This window comes from Aegilops tauschii, chromosome 1 (genome assembly GCF_002575655.3).
Source record: "Aegilops tauschii subsp. strangulata cultivar AL8/78 chromosome 1, Aet v6.0, whole genome shotgun sequence".
Lineage (NCBI taxonomy): Eukaryota > Viridiplantae > Streptophyta > Magnoliopsida > Poales > Poaceae > Aegilops > Aegilops tauschii.
Genome location: NC_053035.3, coordinates 465,479,136 through 465,490,388, shown reverse-complemented (window position 1 = coordinate 465,490,388; position 11,253 = coordinate 465,479,136). Strand labels below are relative to the sequence as shown.

The 11,253-nt window shown below is 43.4% G+C and overlaps 1 long non-coding RNA gene across 2 annotated transcripts; it reads right to left on the bottom strand.

Annotated features, from left to right (window-relative positions):
* Nucleotides 1-2,023: 2,023 nt before the first annotated feature.
* LOC141025562 (uncharacterized) lies at nucleotides 2,024-9,236 on the bottom strand. Of its 2 annotated transcripts, none has more exons than XR_012187376.1 (5): nucleotides 8,982-9,234; nucleotides 7,737-7,795; nucleotides 7,105-7,200; nucleotides 6,927-6,977; nucleotides 2,024-2,182 (listed from the first exon to the last, which is right to left on the bottom strand). It is a non-coding gene; the product is annotated as an uncharacterized lncRNA (long non-coding RNA). The 2 variants fall into 2 exon arrangements; XR_012187377.1 differs by lacking the exon at nucleotides 2,024-2,182 and adding an exon at nucleotides 2,420-2,913 and having other exon boundaries at nucleotides 8,982-9,236.
* Nucleotides 9,237-11,253: the final 2,017 nt, after the last annotated feature.

The window sequence follows — 11,253 nt, the reverse complement described above, 5'->3', positions numbered from 1 at the left end:
AAGGTGTCAAAAGACATCGTCGCTAATGATCCGGGTATGGTGCCCGGTTATACCGATCTTGGAGATTACCTGCCCGACGATGTACATTATGAAATCATGGAGGTGGACGAACACAAATACCATTACGGGAAGCCTCTCGTCAAAGATGTCAAATCTCTAAGCACGATGATGCGAAGACTACATGATTGGTACATGAAAACCTGCAGAGAGTCTGATGGGATGAGTACTTTAACGCTGAGAGTTAAACCGGAGCATGACCTCGTTGGAATTGAACTGCTGAATGTTCCATTTGAGGATTTCTTCCAGTTTTACAATCTAAAGTCCCGCGATAAAACAACGATCACTTGCTACTGTCTGTAAGTAGTACTACTTCTGTCATTAAGTCTCTCTATATAGGTCAGCTCTTTCATTGCATGTATTTATACTTATCCTCACTATATTATGCAGATTGAAGATCGCCGAATTGAAGAAAAGACAAATCGGTGATATTGGGTTCATTAACACAAATCTCATAGATTCAACTCAGGTTAAATTTCATGCCAAAGAAGCCGAGGCCAACTTGCTACAATCGTTGGTAATAAATCAAAACAAAGATATAATACTCTTTCCTTACAACTTCAAGTGAGTGTTACTGTCTTCTGCATAATCGGTTTCCCTTTATTAGTCCAGGTTATGGTAATGTAATTGATGACTTATGCATGCATTGGCAACTTCCACTATATTCTCCTAGAGATTAAGCTTGAGCCGGGAGTAGTAACCGTCTTAGACTCGAGACGAAAAGATCACCAGGACTATGCGAACATGACTCAAATGCTCTAGAAGTAAGTTAAATCGATCATTATCCACCATATCAGCAACTTTGTTCATTTCCTGATATCAAGTAATTGTTTTCTTTGTCTGGCAGGGTTTGGAGAAAATTCACCTCAAAAGCCCCGGGACTGCCGAACCAGCTGCAATTTAGACACCCGAAAGTAAGTACTATAGTAGCATGTTCCGCGCATCTCCTAGTGATTCAAGCGCTAGTTTGATCAATACCATTTAGCATGCTTGCTTATCAGTTTGATTGACCTCTATTTCTTATAAAGTGGTTGTGGCAGCAACCCGGGAATAATTACTGTGGATACTACATTTGCGAGTCCATCCGCTACCATACTTGTGAGCGGGGCTACACTGAAGAACAATATGAAGTGCGTAAGCAATAATATTCACAATTTTATTTTATTACCATCATTTGTGTTGAGTTTCATTTATTCATATATATATGTATTGACCCCCTTCTTCAAATTAGATTTTTCGGAAGCGGGATCAACTCCTAGCAGAAGATCGTATGCTAGGAATTCAAGAGGAATTGGCGGCATTCTTCCTTGACCACGTGATCGCTGAAAACGGAGAATACTATGTGGACCCTGTGTTCCTACAATATAATTAGGAGATTGTATTGTAAGAGATAATTATTGTATATATGTAGCCGGTAGTGTCGGATAGATATACGAGAACTTGTTGTTCGACCAATATCTCGGAGAAGGAGAGGTGGTCGATATCACTTCTCTCTGTATGCATATGTTCATGACGATCTTCTGTTTCCTTCATTTGATTAATAGCTAGCGTGTCTACTCCTCTCCATACGTATATAGTACGTAGCGTCGACCAAGCACGGAGATAAGAGAGGACACTTCTCCCTATTAATTAGCTAGCTAACACAATATATGAAACACCTAAATTAACCCCCCAAAACCCCTAAACCACCCCCTTTCAAAAAAAAACAAAAACCTCAGCTCCTGCCAGGTGCTGACGCGTGGATGCCTATTGGTCCCGGTTGGTGGCACCAACCGGGACCAAAGGCCCTCCTGCCTGGGCTCCCCGCACCGTCCACGTGGACGGCCTTTAGTCCCGGTTCGTGTAAGAACCGGGACTAAAGGGCTAGGGCATTAGTAACGACCCTTTAGTCCCGGTTCCAGAACCGGGACTAAAGGCCCTTATGAACCGGGGTAAAAGCCCCTTTTCCTACTAGTGTTAGAGGTTACAAACCAGTGTAGGCAAGCCCTCCGACACTTCCGTGTACGCGATTTCTACATGATATCCTCCCTCTTCTGACTCTATATCTTCAACACAATGCTCTTTGCCTTTTGCATTTCTTTTGCTCAGGGTCGCATCCTTCGTCATCCATGTCAGTGTCTGTGCACTGTTGTATTCATAAATGTATAGGATACATTAGTGTTGAAAACAAGTTAAAAATGGAGGGGGTAGGAGAAAGTATGACAAAGAAGAAGCTAAAATCGTGGCACTAGCTAGAAGAGAATTTCTACTACTAGTTTGTAAATCAGCATATCATGCCCGCCTGGTGCACTAGCGACACTATCTCTGAGATTGAACACATGCGCATTTAAAAAAATCTGAACAGAAAAAAACAATCTGAACATATATCCAGCAGCTACTAGTTGTGATCTCTGTTATGAAAAACATTCATCCCAACACACACACGCGTGCAAAGCCCAGGATTGGGTAGCCAGCTTTTACAAATGATTTGATGTTTGTTATCTCAAGCAGGGCATTGCCAAGCCTACAAAAAATCTGGCTAGCATAACAAAGACACCATCATTGTCATTATAGTAAACAAAAACTGAACCTGGAACAGGCATACACATTGTCTCGACTCTACTTCAGGAATATACAAACTTTAGTGATTGCTTGAGTTAAAAAAAACAAGACAAAAAATATATAATCATTCCCCTGGGATCCCACAATGTCATCGCCCCTCAAACATCTCCCAAATCATGTCCACCCCTCCCCACTCCCCCAAGCAACTGATCTGCTGCTAGTATTTGAAAATGTAAGCATGCATCGACGCACAGCGAAAAAAGTCACCAAAAATTACAGCCCCCGTCAGCACACATGACATCACATCCATGTTGACTGCAGAAAAAAAGAGGACTTAGTGCTACTGTAGTTAGCAAGTGTCCGTTTGAAAAAAGAGTGTTGTGGAAGCACATAAGGTTAATGCCAAGTTAAACTAAAGCAATACACACCATGCAGATATATTTTGGTCCATTTTCATTCTCTAAACAAAAGCCTGCCTACCAAATACCACTGCTAACAATCCCTCTAATTCAGCTACAAACTCAACAAGACTATTCCTGCAAAAACTACTACACGGATTCAGAGAACTAAAAAAATGACAAACAAACACACATTCAGGTTAACTCAGGTGAAAAGAACTCTCTGCAAAATCCAGCTTCACCGGGGACCTCTCGACCTAAAAATAATCAAAAGAGGAACTATCTGTACTTAATGAACCCATCTCTAGCAGTACACTTGCAATTAGGATATTGGGAAAACAAAATCAAAACGAAAGTAAGGTGCAGATCCAAAAAAACAATGCGTGAGCTTACTCTGAATAAACATCATGTGCTTACACGCATCAGGTTTTGGATGGATTTGAAATTCGAAATCAAAAGCTAGTCTCACCTCTAGCTGCTTAGGTTAGTACAACAATGGTCTCACCTTTTTTGCATGACTAATGTCGGACATGCAACTGTCCCCCTTCTCCTCGTCGCCCCCTCCTCCCGACAAAACAAAGGCGAGTTGCAACCAGGTTAGAAAACATGCAGATGTGGTTGGGGGCGTCGCTTGCAGTTACATGGCTAGCGTCAGACATGTAACTGCCCCCATCTCCCTGCCGCCCCTCTAACAAAACAATACCTAGTCGCAGCCATGTTGGAAGACATGCAATTGCAATCGGGGGTGACGCTTGCAGTTGCATAACTAGTGTCGGACATGCAACTATCCCTCCTCTCACCGTCGTCCCCTCCAACAAAACCCAGTTGCAACCATGTTGGAAGACATGTAGTTGCAGTCGAGAGGCGACACTTGCAGTTGCATGCTAGTGTCAGAGATGCAACTTACACATTCCATCAAAACAAAAAGGCCAGTTGCGACCACATTGGAAGGCATGCAACTTGCAGTTGCATAACTAGTGTCGGACATGCAACTATCCCTCCTCTCACTGTCGTCCCCTCCAACAAAACCCAGTTGCAACCATGTTGGAAGACATGTAATTGCAGTCGAGAGGCTACACTTGTAGTTGCATGCTAGTGTCAGAGATGCAACTTACACATTCCATCAAAACAAAAAGGCCAGTTGACCACATTGGAAGGCATGCAGTTGCAGTCCGGGGTTGACAATTGCAGTTGGATGCCTAGAATCGAACATGCAACTCCCACTTTCCCACAAAACAAAAAGACCAGTTGTGATCACGTTGGAGAGTTGCGGCCGGGGGTAACAGTTGCAGTTGCATGCCTATTACTAGACATGCAACTACCCCCCCCCCCAACTTGCAACTACCTCACCGACCGCCGCCCTCCGACAAAAACACAAGGCCAGTTGTGGTCGGTAGGGAGACATGCAAATGCAGTTGGGCGACACTTGCAGTTGCAAGCCTACTGTCGGACATGCAATTGCAACCATGTTGGAAGGCATGCATTTGCAGTCGGGCTGACAATTGCTATTGCATGCCTACATGCGACTCCCACCTCCCCACAAACAAAAAGGACCAGTTGCAACCACGTTGCAAGGCATGCAGTAGCAGTCCATGGTGGCAATTGCAATTGGATGCCTAGAATCGTACATGCAACTCCCACCATCCCGCAATACAAAAAGACTAGTTGCGACCATGTTGGGAGAGTTGCAGCCGGAGGTAATGTTGTAGTTGCATGCTTAGTACTCGAAACACAAGACTAGTTATGGTCAGTAGGGAGACATGCAAATGCAGTTGGGGGTGACACCTACAGTGGCAAGCCTACTGTTGAACATGCAGTTGCAACCATGTTGGAAAGCATGTAGTTGCATGCCTAATATTGGACATGCAACTCCCACCTTCCAACAAAACAAAACGACCAGTTGCAACCATGTTGGAAGGCATGCAGTTGCAGTCCGGTGGTGACAGTTGCAATTGCATGCCTAGTATCAGACTTGCAACTCCCACCTTCCCACAAACAAATAGACCAGTGGCGACCATGTTGGGAGATTTTAGGTGCAATCGGGGGTGACAGTTGCAGTTGCATGCCTAGTACTAGACTTGCAACTACCTCACCCCCGCCGCCCTCCAACAAAAACGCAAGGCCGGTTCGGGTTGGTAGGGAGACATGCAAATGCAGTTGGGGGCAACACTTGCCGTTGAAAGCCTACTGTCGGACATGAAGTTGCAAACATGTTGGAAGGCATGCAAATGCGGGGTGGGGGTGACAATTGCAGTTGCATGCCTAGTATCAGACATGCAACTCCCACCTTCCAACAAAACAAAAGGACTAGTTGCGACCACTTTGAAAGGCATGCAGTTCGTAGTCGGGGGTGACGACTACAGTTGCATGCCTAGTATGACACATGCAACTCCCACTTTCCAACAAAACAAAAAGACTAGTTGCAACAACATTAGCAGTGGTGCAATTGCAGTTGCGGGTGACTGTTGCAGTTGCATGCCTAGCACTGCACTTGCAATTACCCCCTCCCTCGACTTGCAACTTCCTCACCTCCCCTCTCTCTTTCCCCCTCCAACAGAAACACAAAGCCAGTTGCAGTCGGTAGGGAGACATGCAGTAATAGTTGGGCGCGACACCTATAGTTGCAAGCTACTATCGGACATGCGGTTGCAGTCATGGGTGACAGTTGCATGCCTAGTACCGGACATGCAACTCCCCCCCCCCACTTGCAAGTACATCACCCCCTCTCTCCTCCGCCGCCCTACGACAAAAACACAGACATGCAATTACAGTTGGGCGTGAGACTTGTAGTTGCAAGCCAACTAACGAAATGCGGTTGTAGTTGGTGGTCACAGTTGTAGTTGCATGCCCAGTATCGGTCATGCAATTCCCCAAAAAAACTCGTTGCATCCCTTGTTGGAAGGCATGCAATTGCAGTTGGGGTGTGACCGTTGCAAGTGCATGCCTACTACTGGACATGCAAATGCCCTCCCCCTCGGACTTCCAACTACCCCACCCCTCACCCTATGACAAGAAAGCCCTGGGAAAATACAACAAAACCCTACAAAAGCCCCTAGCTGTGGGTCGAGGGTTGAGTTGGCATTGGGTCGGGCCCCTAGGGGTGCAAGTGCAACTACAAAATCCCGAGGAAAAGCTCCCGGGTTGTGAGTCAAGCGTTGACTAGCAACTTGGGCACCTACAAAATCCTAGGAAAAAGCTCCCAGGATGTGAGTCAAAAGGTTGACTTGCAACTCAGGCTACTACAGAAAATGTATGAAAAAGCCCCTAGTTGCGAGTCGAGGGGTGACTTGCAAATTGGGGGCAACTACAAAAACCTATGAAAAATTCCTAGTTGTGAGTCAAGGGTTGACTTGCAACTAGGGCAGTTACAAAACCTATGAAAAAGCCTCCCTAGGAGCATGTCGATACTTGACATGCAACTAGGCTGGGGGCCTGGGGTGCAACTACAAAAGCCTACGAAAAAGCCTCAATTGTGAGTCAAGGGTTGACTTCCAACTGCCCCTCCCCCCTACAAACTATGAAAAAAGCCTAGTTGAGTGCCAATAGTTGACATGCAACTGGGAGCAGGGTCCCAGGGTGCAACTACAAAACTACGAAAAAGCCCCCAATTAAGAGTCGAGGGTTGACTTGTAAGACAAATATGAGTGTTCTATCAAACTATCATTCCTAAAAAAACCTCTCCAGGAAAAAGAATATAAAATGTGTATTATAACAAAAAATAGTAAAAAATATAACAAAAACAAGTAAAACAATTTCAGATTTTTACTTGAAGTATACCGAAAACAAAAAAAAGCTGAAAACTGGAAAACATGTACATCCATACTTGAAAAAATGCAGTTCAGAGTTACAAAAACTAAAAACCCTACAAAAAGCTTATAGTTCAGATTTCAGTTCAGATTTGAATTATGTATTTTTTGCCACAAACGTCACCTTCGCTCCCATCATTTTGTTGAAACGGACCCTTTCATTGCATGGCACAACCTATTTTGGTTGAACACAAAAAAGCAAAGAACAAAAGTTAGGAGTGGTGTCATGACAAAGACTAATATAAAAAGAAACAAAGGATAAAAATGAGAAAATATATTAAAAAAATAAGCTAGTGAGTTACCCCTGCGTTTTTGAAGTGCTCCCATACATACATGCTGAAACCGCTTCCCTCACTCTCATAGTTGCAATGGTTCAAACAAACTCCACAAGCCATCTCCTGTGCGCATAAAAAAGAAGCAAAAAAGAAAATAATTAAATGGGTAACTCACTAACAGCACAAATATGAAAAAGTAAAAAACTGGATTCAGAAAAGCATAACTAGAAAATGAATGATTGCAAAATATCTAGATTTCAGCATTTATTCCTGTATGTTTATGACTGTGGTGTGAACCCAAATCCTGCTTACCAGATGCTAAGCGCCATTATTTATACACAACAAAAAAGAACTACTGCTGCCCCTAATTAATCTAATATAGCAGTGGTGACAAACTACTAGGGGCATGTGCCAGCAAATATCCCCGCTGTGTCGGCACTCAGCAGAAACAACAACAAGATCAAGTTGTCAAAAAAAATGACTAGTAGAGGTTATATCCTAACAAAAGGTCAACTTAGGCACCCTAAAAACACATGCTCCTCCTGTATAGAAGCATGGAAGAACTAGCTTAATTAATATTTGTTCTCCTGCAAACGAAGTCTCCCTGATTTAGTGACTCTCAAAAAGTCATACCATAAAAATAGCAGTACTGGCAGTACTTTTGCTCAATACTATTCCAGATCTTCTCGGCCAAAGATCCTAATTAATCTCTAAGTACCTACAAAGCAAAAAAAAGATTAGTAGTACTCGTAGTACTAGTTCTGGTCCTACACATGTATAGATCAATCAGGTCAGCTCTAGTGTTGTTGAGCTTTTGCACCTGCACAAAACTGGAAAAAACCAGTACCACACCAGAAAAATGGGTTTAAGTACAAATCTGAAAATTTAAAAATCAACATGCCGCTGCTAGTGATGGGTTCAGTAATCATTATCTTGATTCCATCGAAAAATTTAGAGCATGGTACTGATTCTAGGGTTCAGCAAAATCTGAAAAACAAAAAAAATGCTACTGCTAGAAAATACGTTCAGTAATCATTCTCTTTGACTGCTTAGAAAGATTTGAACATGCTACTGATTAATAGGGTTTCAGCAAAAATCTGAAAAAACAAAAAAAAATACAAGCCCACTCCTAGTGATAGGTTCAGTAATAATCTCTTGTTTCCAGAGAATGGTTTCAAAACAAGCTACTGATTAATAGGGTTTCAGCAAAATCTGAAAAAAAAACATGTCACTCCTAGTGATAGGTTCAGTATTAATCCTCTTGTTTCCAGAGAATGATTTCAACATGCTACTGATTGCACAAGGGTTTCGGCAATCTGAAAAAAAATCAAACAAAAATGGACGCACTACATACCACATATTTGATTCCGCAACTGAGACCTTTTCCACATCTGTGCCAGGAGGGCAAGCGGTCAAAGCAGAAAGGGTTCTCGCTTCTCCGTCTGGAAGGACACCAAATGGACCAAATCCTATCGATCTTTCCTGACGACTCGACTTAAAAAAAAGGCCGTAGAGGGCTAAAGGCAGTATCTTTAGTCTACCCAACTCCCTTGCTGCCTATTTCCTTTTATACGGTCATTCCGTGGGGCCACAAGCACCATCAATTGCATTATCCCCGGTACCACACATCACTCCAATCAGAATAAGCGGGAATGCTGGTTGGAAAGACAGAGAAATAGAATAATGAGAATCATATGGTCTGCTTGGGAAGATAAGCGAAGAAAGCTCTAAGGGAGCTTGAAGAAAAAGGACACGAAAAAAGGACTAAATCTGGGAGGGATTCCATGCTTCAAGCTACTAATCTAGACTTGATCCAAACAAAAAATGGAACCCAATCCCCTCAGATCTGAAGCAGAGCGCCAACAAATAAACAAAAAAATTGGAGGAAAGAGGGTAACACTTACTCCACTAGCAGCATCGCCCTGCCTCTCACTGGCCATTCAAGAGCAAAGGCGATTTCTTTCGTTCCACCGCAGAGATCTTTGGCTTTTTGACAGAGAAAGAGCAGAGAGATAGACGAAGAAATGGACTGATTACTGGCCACGGGGTGCTCTCGGCCGCCGCTTTCCATTCCATTTCTTTACTGCGGCCAAAAAAACAAGACAGTAAAAAAAAAGAACAAACAAACAAAAAGGCCCACCCCGAGCACCTGTCCAGCCCACAAAAGGCAAGCGCGATGACGCTCCGACTTAAAAAAAAAAAGAAAAACAGGCCGGTCGGCGCCTTATATAGGCCGAAACATAGGACAAAGCACCGAACACGAATCTTGGAACAACCAAAGCATCCAATGGCTAGCTCGTCGACTGAGACTTCGCGAAATTAGGATCACACCAAAATTAGGATCAGCAACCAAAACATAGGACAAAGCACCGATGACGCTCCGACTGAGACTGAGATTTAACAGTTCCGTTATTAAAATCACACCAAAATTAGGATCAGCTGTTCTTATGATAAAGTTCCGCCTGTTCAGGAAATCACACCAAATTTGCAGCGAAATTATGAAATTCAGTGCTAGAGCATGCAATGGTAGAGCCGCCTGTTCAGGAATTTGTACCGGCTCCCTCGAACCAACTGCCTTCTCTGCCACCATATAAACCAGCATGTAGTCGCTAATAGTTAAGGGAGTTCCACTGGTTCCATGAATGAGCGCTGGAAAGACTTATCACATAGGAAAAATTCAATAACTGCGGAGCCAACTCGGTTAACTAGAGCAGCATCCGCCACTTCTTTCCCTGCACCGAGAGCCTCCCAGATAGATTTTGCGCGAGGGCACTTAAATAGTGCATGCATAATATCTTCAGCTCCACATGAACATATTGAGCACTAAGAATTGTTTCGCATGTGGCGATGTGCAAGGACAGATAACCATGGTATGGCATTTGGCAAGCAGCGCCATCGATTTTTTTTTAATCTTCCCTGGAAGTTTGAGGTTCCACAATCTCCTCCACACTGGGTGCAATGATCCACCATACCCAACAGTGCGCGGGTCCGCAACATAGGTTTCTTCCCACTGTTTGTAACACGCTGATCGAATAGAGAATACGCCATTCTTTGTCAAGTGCCAGGCTATATAATCTTCTGCCTCCGGATGGTGTATAGGGATCTGAAGAATACGATTAGCATCTATAGGCTAGGAATTCCCTTGAATAAGATCTTTGTCCCGCTCCCCCTAGGTGGGGCCAATCAACTCATTCACTCTTGAAGTAATCCGTTCCCACACACCGTTATAATCTTCCTTGATAAACAATTTGGAATCCAGCAATCATCCCAAATATCAATCTTCGTGCTATCACCGACTCTCCGGATGCTACCCTTCTTAAAAGTTTGAATTCCCGCCCATATACGTTGCCACACATAGGATGTTCCCTTCTTCAGCTCATAGTTTAATATATCTCCAGGAGGGTAGTATCTTGATCTCAACACTCTAGCACAGAGAGTCGTCACTATCAATGAGCCTCCAACATTGATTTGCAAGCATCGCTAAGTTGAAACTGTGAATATCGCCGAAGCCCATCTCACCTCTATCTTTGGGGATATATACACATCTTCCACCAAGCAAACCAGTGCACCCGCATTGGTTTTCATCATCATCCCACCAATATTGTGACATTGCATCAGAGATCCCCTTACAAACTTTTTTCGGGAAATTGAAAACACTCATCGCATATGTTGGAATGGCTTAGGCCACCGCATTTAGCAAGACTTCTTTACCTCCATAAGATAGGGTTCTTTCCTTCCAACCATTGAACAAAATCTGAATTCTCTCAATGAGATGTCTAAAACAGTCCACCCTGTCCACTCCAATCATAGACAGGCCCCAAGTATTTATCCGAGAGGGATTTAGTCATAATATTGAAAACCCGACACATCTCTGCCTTCACCTCAACATCGATATTCGAACTAAAAAATATTGAATATTTGGCTCACTCACCATTGGCCTGATGCAGCCGAATACTAATCTAGTATTGTTCTCAAAGTATTAGCGTTTGCCACATCTGCTCTCATCAAAATTAGAGAATTGTCTACAAACAATAATTGTAATTTTTTTGGGGAATCTAGACACACTTGTATGCCGACCAGATTCCCTGTTGTTTCCTCATGGACAATAAGGGCAGATAGACCTTCAACACAAAGAAGGAATAGGTACGGGGACAAGGAATCCCTTCATTATAATCG